The following is a 13,265-nucleotide window of genomic DNA, read 5'->3' on the forward strand; positions in this document are numbered from 1 at the left end:
GCCTAAAGGGGCAAGACCTCTTCAATGCAAATGGATATTCAAAGTCAAGAATGGCATAGAGGGACATGATGATGTCTACAAAGCTAGGCTAGTGGCAAAAGGATTTGCCCAAGTCCAAGGTCTCTATTATGATGAGACCTTTGCCCCCGTAGCCATGCTAAGATCCATACGGATTTTGTTAGCGATTGCCGCATTTTATGATTATGAAATATGACAAATGGATGTCAAAACAGCTTTTCTAAATGGGCATTTAGAAGAGGAGGTGTACATGATACAACCCGAAGGTTTTGTTGATTCTAAAAATCCTAACAAAGTGTGCAAACTTAAGAGATCCATTTATGGTCTTAAGCAAGCATCTAGAAGTTGGAATCATCAATTCAATCATGTTATAAAGGAGAATGGTTTCACTCGAAGTGTTGAGGAACCATGTTTATACATGAAATTTAGTGGGAGCAATGTTGTGTTCCTAATCTTGTATGTCGATGACATACTACTCATTGGAAATGATATTCCGATGTTGTCTTCTGTTAAGAAGTGGTTAGGTAACCACTTCCGAATGAAGGATTTAGGAGAAGCACAACGCATATTTGGTATCCGGATCCATAGAGATAGATCCAAGAGGATATTGGCACTAAGTCAAGAGTCTTATATTGATAAAATTCTTCGACGGTTCAGCATGGACAATTCCAAAAGGGGATTGGTACCTATGGTAACCGGGACGATATTGAGCAAGACTCAATCTCCCTCCGAACCCCATGATGTTGAACGCATGAAGATGATCCCTTATGCTTCCGCTGTTGGATCAATCATGTATGCCATGATTATGCACACGTCCTGATGTCTCGTATGCCTTGAGCATGACGAGTAGATATAAAGGAAATCCAGGCGAGAGTCACTGGATAGCCGTCAAGAACATCCTTAAGTACTTGAGAAGAACTAAGGATTCTATCCTAGTGTTTGGAGGAGACACTGAGCTACGTGTTAATGGATACACGGACTCGAGTTTTCAAACGGATAGAGATGACATGAAATCACAAGCTGGTTTCGTTTTCATGCTCAATGGTGGTGCCGTAAGCTGGAGAAGCTTCAAGGAAGTCAGAATCGCGGATTCAACAACGGAGGCTAAGTACATTGCGGCAGATCGAAGTCGCCAAGGAAGCTGTTTGGATCAGGCAATTCATGGAAGGTCTAAAAGTAGTACCTACCGCCAATGATCCCATCACTCTCTATTGTGATAATAGTGGGACGATCTTCCAAGCTAAAGAGCCAAAGTCTAGTAATAGATCTAGACATGTACTTAGAAAATATCATGTAATAAGAGATTTCATTGAAAGAAAGGAAGTTGCGATTTGTAAGGTTGGGACGGATGACAACATAGCCGATCCGCTCACCAAGCCTTTATCGCAGGCCAAGCATGATGGACATGTTGCGTCCATGGGACTTAAATGTGTACCAAGTTTTTGTTAGATTTTGAAATGAAATAAAAGTGTTGTTTTTGTTCATGTTCATAATCACATTTGTCTTTTATCTTTAAATTTATACATTGTTACATCCAAACGGGATGTAGTGACAATTGAACCCCGTTAAAGTGAACACGGATTAACATAGTATTAGCCCGTAGTCACTTATATGAGGTGACGTCTCGAAGTGACTAGAGTGTGATGCGATTGATGGCAAGTTCAAGTGCCATAGAGTCATGTGAGATGACTAGTCGATCACATAGACAGACTGTTATGAACATTTTGTCGGGCCTTATGACCGCTTATAGAGTTCTGGCAAATTTATATAGCCTGGTCGTGGCGAGAGCTACTATAGTATTCTAATGAGTCGATTCTTTTGACTAAAGACTATTCACCTAAGATGGCACAGTTTCAGATTAACTTTGATTTGTGTTACTACGACCTTCGTACATGGGGTCAAATGGGCACATTTTGGGTTATGATGGTTGTGGCTAGTCGAAGGGAATGAGTGCGATAGGAATTGTCCACCCCTAGTCAGGGTTATAACAATATCTCAGGGCCACTCGAGGAGTAATGAACTGGAAATGTGTGGCCACACTCGGAATGTATCCATGGTGGATAAATCCGGTCAATCAGTTATTCTCCAGATCGAGGAAACTACTCTCGATATGATCACTTGCAAGTACGACCTGAAAGACACCTTGCATTGAGTGGGAGATAGTAATAGGACAAGAGAATTGGTGACGCACACTTGTCGAGGACAAGTGGGAGATTGTTGGAATATGTGTCCTCCGACAATAATGCGATCACAACTGTTGATCATGATGATCACATGTTTAAGTCTCATTTTAAAGAATACAATTGGGAAGTAATATTTTACTGTCAACTGGTCCACACATATTGGTAATGATTGGCTGACTAGAGTTTGACATTGCTGTCGTGCGACGGTGGTGATCAGTTGATCCCCTAGGTCATACCTAAAGGATATTACTCTTAATTGATCATTTAATTGATCGTATAACGTTACGAGTTAATTAAATTACTTGAAAATTGACGGACGATTTTGGAAGTAAAATTTACGTATCTCGTTATAATCTGATTAAATGAGATACGGTCTAAGTGATCGAATTGTTTTATTACTTGGATGAAATTATTGTTTAAGGAAACAATTGTAATTGAATGAATAAATTAATTATAAATACAAAATATTGTGATTTATAATTGGTAAAATAATTTTGGTACAAGTAATTATGAATTACTGAGTCGTTTTTGTATATGACGTATTTTTATTAATACGTTGATTTTTAATATGTTAAAAATACATAACAATTTTATGTGACATATGACATGTGACAAATTGACAAATTGACAAAAATAAAATGGAGTCCATTTTATCCTTTTGGCCGAAATAATGGGGTTGTATTAGCAATATATTATGCTAATTAAGATAGTGGAAAACATGATCATGGTTGCCTAATTCTAGCCATGCAAGTCTACTTGTTCTTGTGAAGGCAACCTCATGCATGCATTGGCTCCCTCTTTTTTCCCCTCTTCCACCCGGTTTTGAGAAGAAAACCACCTTGGTTTTTCTTCTTATTTTTACAACATATACACTATGAGATTAACTAGTGTGTATTCATTCATTCATCAACACCAAACATATTTTAGAGAGATAAAATATTTTCTTCCATTTACTTCCTCCTCTTGACCGAAACCAAAAGAGGACCAAAATATTTTGGGTCATTTTATTTAAATTAATGTTATTCTAGTATTGATAATATTAATTTTATTAAGAGTATATCTTGGGTATCATTCTTTGGGAGGGATTCTATATTTGAGTCCTTTGTTCATCCATATAAGGAGAGCTCAAGAACAAGAGAGTAGAAGAACTCTCTTGTGCCCTTAAGATCCGAAAAATACCAATGGAAGGATGAATATTTCTTCTTTAAATTGTTTATTGTTTGCATGCATAAGATCACTATTTAATTTTATGACTAAATTAACAAAAACATATATGAATACGTTAGTATAGAGATCTAGTTTTCTAACAAGATCTACGAGTAACAAGACTCTATTTTAAGCTTCACAGCTTTCAAAATTTGTATCTCCCCTCGCGTGAGATATTACATGCTAGTTGCTTATGTGCTAATTGCTCACATGCTTATGTGCTTACGTGCTTATATGCTTGCATTCAACGTGCTTGTCTATGCGACTGCAGATTTATGTGGTCACTAACCATGCATGTAATCTTGAGAAGACAAACTCACTCCAACTGAGTACGTGGTTCTTTCCAACAAACGGTGACCCGTCAAGTCCAAGGGGTTTAACCACATCAATTACATGGCATACGATACCTTCCAACGAGCAACAACTCATTTCCTCGGCGACTCCCCAGCGAAGTTTCTAACTCCCCAGCGAGTGCCTATTTTCAAATGGATCTCACATAAGTCTTTCAAAGATCCTCACAACATCATTCATGATCACGACGCATCTCTCTCCCTAAATGGTTTTCCAGAGAGCCTTGCTTCGATGATTTATTCCCACGGAGTTCTTTTAGGACCCCCAGTAAGTTGGAGTTCGTCGCTCCCTAGCCGAACCTATCAACGTCAACCTGGTTGGAAGCCATTACCAGACAATATCTAGAAATAAGCCCGATGTTCCAGGCTATTTCCCGAAGTCGATTATTCGACCATCCATGGCTGGAGAGCCTATAAGCACCTTTGATGGCTGGCGAGCTTATGTGCACTTTCGATGGCTGACGATCCTCAAAACGTAGCTTCAACATGGCTGGCGAGCCTTAAAACGCACCTTCAACATAGCTGGCGGGCCTTTGCACACACACAAGAAGTAATAAAAGGACATATCCCGAAGATGCCTCAGATGCCTAAGGTATGACTCCTTCCTATGGCCGGCGAGCCTCAAAATGCACCATCTTGAACACCGGCTGGCGAGCCTTTGCGCGCAAAAGATTCAAGGACGTATCCCGAAGATGCCTCAGGTATGACTCCTTCTTATGGTTGGCGAGCCTTTATACGTAGTCTAATGGACTTTAAACGACCCGAACCAGAAGTCGATAGACTCTAAAGTGTTCCCGACGGCAGGTACTTGACTCGAATCCCCGAGTCGCCTCGACGTCGCCCTTCCCGACGGCAGGTCCCCGGCACAAACCCTTTTGAGTCGCCTCGACGTCGCAATGGTCTTTAGGTTGTAATATTCGATTGACCTGGAGGCCATACTTTGACTTTCGCCCCGTCCAAACATTAGTCAAAGTGGGGGCTCTGTAGATACCCAGTATCTGCACCTTCCAAAAACCACCCGATGATGATCGGACTACAACGTGTTTTTAATATGCGTGCGTGGATTGGCTATACATGATATGGTTTAATGCATTACTCGGATGTGAAAAATGATTCCAAAAATGGTTTTCTAAGTTGACTTGCATTGAAATAACACTATTTGGAGTTAAAACCGTCTTTGGACCCAAAACCGACTCAGAAACCCGCCACTCGAGTCAATCTGAGTCAACCCAAATCTTGAATGTCAACAATAATGCCATGAATGTCTTTATCATGTCATTTCCATTAAAACGACCCTAATTAGAGTCAAAATCGACACCGGGCCAAAAAACGACTCCAAATTCAAATCCCGACTCACACCGGTCAAACCCGAGTCAAGCACACAAAACACCTACCTCAAGTAACACCTAAAATCATCTTATCAGGTGCCCATATTATTACACGACATCCTATTTGATTACCACAAATCAAACCAACCAAATAATAGATAGAGCAAAGGCCACGTCCAAATTGAAAGGGACAGTACACCCCTTTCAATCACTAGGTGGCTCGCACCTCATTTGGGTGTCTGCTTAGCTTCTAAGCATACTCAACCGACCTACCACCCCAAATTTCTCTATATATACCCACCATCACACACCATAATCTTCACGCGAGTGTCCGCCCCTCCCATCTCCCTTAAACTTCTAGACTCGGCTTCCTAAGTCACAAAATCGACACGTGTTTACGACCTACCGATCGTAAACACAAGCCTTACACATTTTGTTTGGTACCGTCACTATAAATTCGACCGACACATTTGACCAACTCGATTCATCAATCAACTTGTTTTAATTAACATATTTTCAACATATTTTCAAAACAAAATCCTTTTCTAAGGCACTCTTTTAAACTTCTTTGATCGTGAGTAGTCGCTACGAGAAAACCGTCTCTAAAGTCGTATACGTCGCAAACATCATAATACGTAAGTTTGAGGGTGTAAACAACTCATTTATTTCATGTATATACTGTTTTTATGAGTTTATATATTCAAATATAGGTTAGCCGAGCCAAAACTGGATTTTGGCCTAAGACAGGGGCTGCTTGTATAACAGCATGGCCCGCGCCTCAATGCCCTCTCAGGCCTTAATCCAGCTGTGTTTATTCTCGTCTTTTCCTCTTTATTTCCTTTCTTATTTGTAATCGGTTTTTACCATTTCAAATGTTTCAAATCATTTTTATGACAAACGTTTTAGCCATAAATTATAATCACCCTTGGTTCCATATATCATGACAGTTTAATCCGTGACTCGGTGATATTAATTGGTTAATTACATTTTAAAGGAAATTCTTCTCTTTTATTTACCATTTTTCTCATCTATTTACACTTGCAAATATATTAGTCATAAATCTTAATCATCCTTGGTTCTGTATACCATGCCGGTTTAATCCGAGTACGATGACAAACTTGACTAATTACAAATAAATGAACTTATCATAATTAGTTCAAATCAAACATTTTCCTTTCACTTTTATTTCAATTTATTTTCATCTTTTCCTTGACCATAATGGATATCACCCTTGGTTAAAATAAATACCATGTCGATTTAGTTCGAGTACGGTGATAAAATGGTTAAGCACACATATTTTACATTTTTATTTGTAAACTATACTTTTCAAACATGCAAATCCGACAACGAATATTACTAATATAATAGTAATTATTCCGAGTCATGCAAATCATACTTGCAAATCATTTAAACACAAGTACAGTTTTAAACAACCTTTTTAACAACCAGGAGGCACCTCTTGGCTCGCCCCACGGCTCGCGTGATGTGACTCATATTTGAGCACATTTAGTCCCCGAATTAGCCTCGTTATTATGCTTTATAGTGCATAATTGGGTCATTTACTATCTTTAGTTTCCCATTTTGCATATTCTTTGAGGTTTTGTTTCCTTGGTAGGAGAGGAGTGCAAACCTTGCATTTACATGGCGAAATGGAGCTAAATTGATCGCATCTAATGACCAAGCATCAAAGGGAAGATGATACTAGAAGGCGTATGTAGATAATAAAGTAGATTGGGCAATGATGAAAGGATCCTTGCATCCTCAACAAGATCCCCGCGGATTATTGAGGAAGGAGAGAATAGAAGTTGTCTGACCCAGGATCCGAGCGGATTGCCAGCAATCCGGGCGTCTCCCTGCACCACAATCCGAGCGTCCCGAGCTTAAGACGCTCATCTTGAAGCCCTAGGATCCGAGCGTCTTCTCTATGATCCGCTCAGATATCCTGACAGAACCCACCATGCCAGCTTCCAGGCCGCTCGGGACGAGTATATCCATACGGGACTAGCAAAACGGAGATGCTCATCTCCTTGGAGAGGAGCATTTCCTCAACTTTTCTTAAGGGTCTTAATAGTCATTTAAACCCTTATAAACCCTAATATTTGTACCTAATCTTTAGTATAAATACCCCTTTGTACTACCTAGATTAGCATGCTCTCTTAATCAAGTTGTAATCAACTAGTAATCTCATCTTAATATTATAATCAACTCTTAATCTAGTCTTAATACAAATATCATTCCTTAATCTTTCCTTAATTTCTCTATTGTTCATCATTTATTTTGGGTAATTAGAAGATTATTTGGGTTTATTGGGAGATTGATAACCTTCCATCAATCATCAAGTACTTCTATTATTCTTTGTATTATTATTTTGGAATCTCCATATGTATAATTCTCTTAAATCTTACTTTAATTATTGTTAATCATTTTCATTCATTCATGATGTTTTGCCTTGTTAATGTGATTGACAACCTTGTTAGCATGTTAAACTTGATCATGAGTGAGTAGTTTCCTTAGCTAGGGTTAATGGGTAACTAGAGGAAACCAACATGGGGATTAATTCATGCTTAATCTAATATGTTTTCCTATTTAATTTGCTTGCTTATTGTGATTCTAACTTATGCACATGTAATGTTTGATGAAATGCGAGCCTATGAATCCTTGCATTTTTTACCCATCACCTATCTTTTCAATGAGACTTGTAAGACATAAACCAACTCGAGTCTCATTAGACCATGCATATAGTTGGATAGGAAGGACTAAGTCGACTTGTAGGTGTTGTACAATCTAATCGATTCGGCTTCGGGACCCAAACCTTCTTAGGGATTGTAAGATATACACTAACTCGATCCCATCACAACAATAAGTGCTTGCATCTAGTAGAGAACATGTTTGTATGATCAACTCCTATGAATCCCCTACGAACCCATGACACCCTGGTGCTTTTAATCAATTGTTTACATCTCATTCTAATCATCTTGCTTGTTTTTATTACTTTACTTTTATATTGTTGATTAGTTTAGTTGATCTCCTATCTCAACCCCAAATTATGACACCCTAAGACACGACCAATTACAATTGAAAATCCTACATCAATACTCATCCCTTGGGATCCGACCTTTTCTTGCCTCTTTACTAAGAGTAGTTGGTGAAGTTACAAATATTTTTTTTGTTGAGTAACTTTTGACGACGAGTTTTAAGACACACCAAAAATGGCGCCGTTGCCGGGGACGGTGTTAACTTGATTTGATTTTCTTTAATTGTTTTTAGGTGTCTTTCTTTACCTTGGGGAAGTCAATCTCCTCAAGGTTTGTTCTAATTGTTTTCGAGTTGTTTGATATTTTGCATGTCTAGGAGATCACAAGGTAACTTGTTACCCATTGATCTTGAAATCGAAAGAACTTTGACCAACAGTAGAAGACTTGCTAGAAATACTTTGAAAGGTATTGGTGAGATTTTGGACATCCAACCAAATAATAATGAGTTCATCAACCCTTTTGCAAGAGAAGGAGAGGATAACCCAATACAAAACCCACCACAAAATCAACCCACAATGCCTAAATTTCATCACATTCCGTACCAACCGAGGAGAATCTACCAAATGGTACTCCTACACCACAACACTGAACCGGTAATTTCATTGCCAAATCCGCATTTATACAATTGGTTGAGAGAAGTCAATTTGGAGAGATGCCTAGTGAAGACTCTCATTCTCATATGGAGACTTTTTGTGACTATTGTGATGTGATTTCTCAAACCGGAGTCACTCAAGACCAAATTCGATGGGTCTTATTTCCTTTTTCTTTGATTGGTACCGCGAAACAATGGTTGAAGAGCCTAGATAAGGCTACTCTTGGTATTGATTCTTGGAAGAAATTGGCACTTGCTTTCTACAAAAAATTATATCCTCCGGAAAAGACTAATAAGTTGAGAGCCCAAATCACCGGGTTCAAACAAAGGGATTAGGAATCTTTGTATGAAGCATGGGAGAGATTCAAGGACACTTGTCGATCTTGTCCACACCATGGACTTAGCGAGTGGTTCCTTGTACAACAATTTTGGAATGGTCTATATGAAGACTCCCGAAACATTCTCAATATGGGATCAAATGGTATGTTCACCGAAGTTGATGACAATCAAACATGGAACAAAATTGAATAAATGGCGGTCCATAACTCACAATATAGTAGACCTCGCAAGGCTACTTGAGGAGGAAAGCATGAGGTGGACTCCATTACTCAATTGGGTGCTCAAATTAGTGCTCATATTGATACCATTAATTTGAAGTTTGAGAAGGCCATGGCTAAACTTGAAGAGGCCTCCAAATCACCCAAGCAACATGTTAATGCCATGATAGCATCATCATCAATTCCAAGTGGAGTATGTGAGAATTGTGGAACTTTGGGACATGACCAAAGTGAATGTAGGGGAACAAGTGAATGCTTTCCAAGCATACAAAAGTGGCATCCCTTATTCCAACTATTACAATGAAAACACCAAATTCCACGCCAATCTTTCATACAAAAGTCAAAATGTTCAAAGCCCTCAAACATACACCCCACCTCCAATGAGAAACCAGGCTCAAAGACCCTTTTACAATCAAAACCAAAGTTATCAAAATCAACCTGGATACAATCAAACAAATGACCAAGGTTTTGATGTTCAAAAAGCGGTCCTCCAAATGCAAAAGAACCAACAAGAGTTTTTCACTCAAATGCAAAAGGATAGCCAAGTAAAAGATGATACGTGCATTTTATATAGTCTTTTTAGGCCTTTTTATGCACGTATTTCTATGTTATTATCGTAGTTTATTGCTATGAAATGCCCCGAATATGCTACTTTGGTTTGTTCTGTCTTATTTGCAGGAATGAACCAGAAAGTAATGAAATCAAGCCTTTTACCGTCCGTTTAGCATGCATTTGAAGGAAGAGTGAATTTGGAGCAAGAATGTAGCTATTTTGGGATGCGCAAAGAAGAAAGATAGCTAGGCGAGCAAGGGAAGAACTTCAAATTGCTAGTGCCTACTTTGGAGAGCCATATATCGAGTTCTACAACTGATATTCAGGTGATTCCAATTGGATATGAAATTTTGTCCTCTTAGCTTTCCAACGCCACCGGAATCGCCCTGTTTGACCAAGTAACGAAGAAATGGCAGCCGTTTGAAGTTCAGTGCGCAAAGCAGGAAAAGTACTCGATCGAGTAGATAAATCGCTCGATCGAGTACTAGCTACAGCGAGAAGGTTATTGTCGAGTATAATTAGATTTATATTATGCTTATCTTATATTTGGTTAATAATAATAATACTACTTAGTATAAATAAGAGTAGTTTAGACCTAATAGAAATTCATTCATTCCCTGGAGTCAGTAGAGGGGACGGACGACGCTTCTTCTTTTCTCTCTATTTCCGGATTAATTGTAATTTTCTCTTCCCTTAATTCTCATTCATAATTAGTTTTCTCTTAATCTCTCTCATACTCTTATTTAATTTATGCATCTTAGGTTAATTCTCTCTCTTATAATGCCTCTTTCAATTAATTGCTTATTTATCTTTATTTGTTTCATCAATATGAGTAGCTAATTCCCCTCTGCTAAGACTATAGGGGATCCATAATTATGAAGGGAGAGTAATCGATTTATTGGGTTAATGCTGGTATTGTCTTTGTTGGTTAAATGCTGCAGTTAATTGTATCTGTCTGATTGAGTCGACGCAATTAGACCTTTAATTCTTAGTGATCCTTGACCTGGACCGAAAGGTTGGAAAAGGTAGACTAGTAGCGAACAATAGAGTATTGCAGTGAGGGCGAAAGTTAAGCTGTTTACACTTTAGGGTGAATTAAGGACCGAAAGGTGACGTTCGTTACCCCTTAGACCGTATTTGCATTGGACCGAGACCTAGATTACTTGACCAGGATGATTATGGTGAACCGTTTGTCTTAGCTGTTTCTCTCTGTCTGGTTAATCCCCTTCTCTTATTCTCTTTTCCTTATTCTTATTAGTTTAGAAAATCATTTCAAACCCCCACATTGTGACCCGTTACTCATAGACTAAAATTAGACAGATAAATCTCATTTTTGCCTCCCTGTGGAGATCGACCCTACTTACCGCTAGCTTCTGTTAGTAGTACTTAGGTATTTATTTTTGGTACCTGACGACGGTATCAAAAGACATCACCATTAATAACATACTAGCTCACACAAAGATGTTGGAGACCCAAATGTCTCAATTAGCATCTTCTAGTTACTCAAAGACAAAAGGGGCAATTACCACATCAAGGTAATCCCTCAAGACATGAGTCAGTGAGTGTCATCCATTTGAGGAGTGGTACAAAGTACGAAGGGCCGAAGAGGCCCATTGATGAAGATGTTGTGAATGCTAGTGACAAGGAAAGAGTTGAAAACTCTAAGAAAGAAGAAGAACCCACCATTCAAGAAGTTTCAAAGAAGAAGAATGAAGAGAAGGCTAAGGAGAAAGAGCCTATTGTGATTAGACTTCCATTTCCAAGTCGACAAGCTAAGCCTAAGTTCGATGAACAACTTGGAAAGTTCATGGAGATTGTGAAGAACTTGGAAGTCTAAATCCCATTCACCGAATTGATTAATCATGTTCTGGCCTATGCGAAATACATGAATAATATTCTTACAAAGAAGAAATCCATCCGGAAGCTAGAGACTATTGCACTTACCAAGGTGAGTAGCGCCATCCTACAAGGAAGTTCACCTCTAAAACTCAAGGATCCAGGAAGTTTCTCTATTCCATGCACCATTGGCGACACTACAATAAACAAAGCTTTATGTGACCTTGGGGCAAGTGTGAGTGTCATGCTATGCTCGGTGTACAAAAGGCTAGAAATGGGAGAACTCAAGTGCACTAATATCACACTTCAAATGGCGGATCGATCAACGAAGACACCTTTAGGGGTATGGGAGGATGTGCCGATAAGAATTGGCAAGTTCTTCATCCCGGTGGACTTTGTTATTTTTGACATGGAGGAAGACTCCAACATTCCTATCATTTTAGGAAGACCATTCTTACACACCGCGGGAGCGGTGATTGACGTGAAACATGAAGAGCTCACACTTGAAGTGGGAGATAAAACAATCACTTTTAACCTTGACAAGACAATGAGAGCTCTCCGCTTACATGAGCCATGTTTCATGATTGATCATTATAGCCGAGAAAGTGATAGGAAGAAGTTGGCATCTCAATGCAAAGAACAAGCTATGTGTAAAGAATCACCGCCCATATGGGAAAAGAATGTGGATAATCTCCAAGATACTCCATCCAAAGAGCAAGAATGTTTCAACAAGTATGAGAGCTTGAATAGCTCACCACCACTCATGACAAGAGAAGAAGAAGGCCTCATTGGCCATAATGACAAGAAGGAAGAGGAGTTGTTCTCATCAACTCATGACACTATTGGTGATCGAACAGGTAGATGAAGTATGCGGTCTATGGGATGATGAGTTTGAAGGGTTATTCAACCCTTATATTGGTAATGCTATGACCCAAGACCAAGGCATTGGTGACCATTTCCACTCAAGTCACGACAATGAAGAACAACATATGCAAAGGTCTATTGAAGACATTTATAATGACAATGAACAAGCCTTCGATTACTTCTTCAAGGTATTGAGCAACATCAACAAGACCTTGGCTATTCCCCATTGACATCTCATATATGAATGAGAGTTTGGTGGAGTCCTCCCTAAACCACCATTTGTAAATATTCTAACCCCTTAACTTGCATTTTACTTATTGTATTGCATTTTTGTCAATTTTGAATTTATATTATTATGCTTTGATCAAGATTATCATTTTGAGAGAAAGTGAGGGAGGGACTTATATGTTTATTGATGTGTAGTGTTTTGACATAGTGTGGGGTTAGGAATTGCCTAGGCTATCCAAGCCTTCGTAGTGCCCCACAATGAAGATAAAAGGAATGAAGAGGAAATGACTTGGGTTACGGAATACCCACGGTGGAACTGAATCCGTGAGGTACAGGGGCAATCCGAGCGTCCAGGAAGAACCGCTCATCATGGCTGTAATCCGAGCATCCTGTCAGAAAAACGCTCGTCCTGAGAGAGCTGGAAAGGGAAAAATTTTCCCTGACTGAAAATCAGAGCGTCTCCTAAGGAAATCCGCTCGTCTCAACCAAGACGCTTGTCTCAGTGAAGATCCGCTC

At 39.1% G+C, this 13,265-nt stretch overlaps 1 non-coding gene across 1 annotated transcript; it reads right to left on the bottom strand.

Annotated features, from left to right (window-relative positions):
• Positions 1-9,006: 9,006 nt before the first annotated feature.
• On the bottom strand, positions 9,007-9,113 carry LOC141603551 (small nucleolar RNA R71). The gene has a single exon (XR_012525419.1). It is a non-coding gene; the product is annotated as a small nucleolar RNA R71 (small nucleolar RNA).
• Positions 9,114-13,265: the final 4,152 nt, after the last annotated feature.

This window comes from Silene latifolia, chromosome 9 (genome assembly GCF_048544455.1).
Source record: "Silene latifolia isolate original U9 population chromosome 9, ASM4854445v1, whole genome shotgun sequence".
In the NCBI taxonomy this organism is placed as follows: Eukaryota; Viridiplantae; Streptophyta; class Magnoliopsida; order Caryophyllales; family Caryophyllaceae; genus Silene; species Silene latifolia.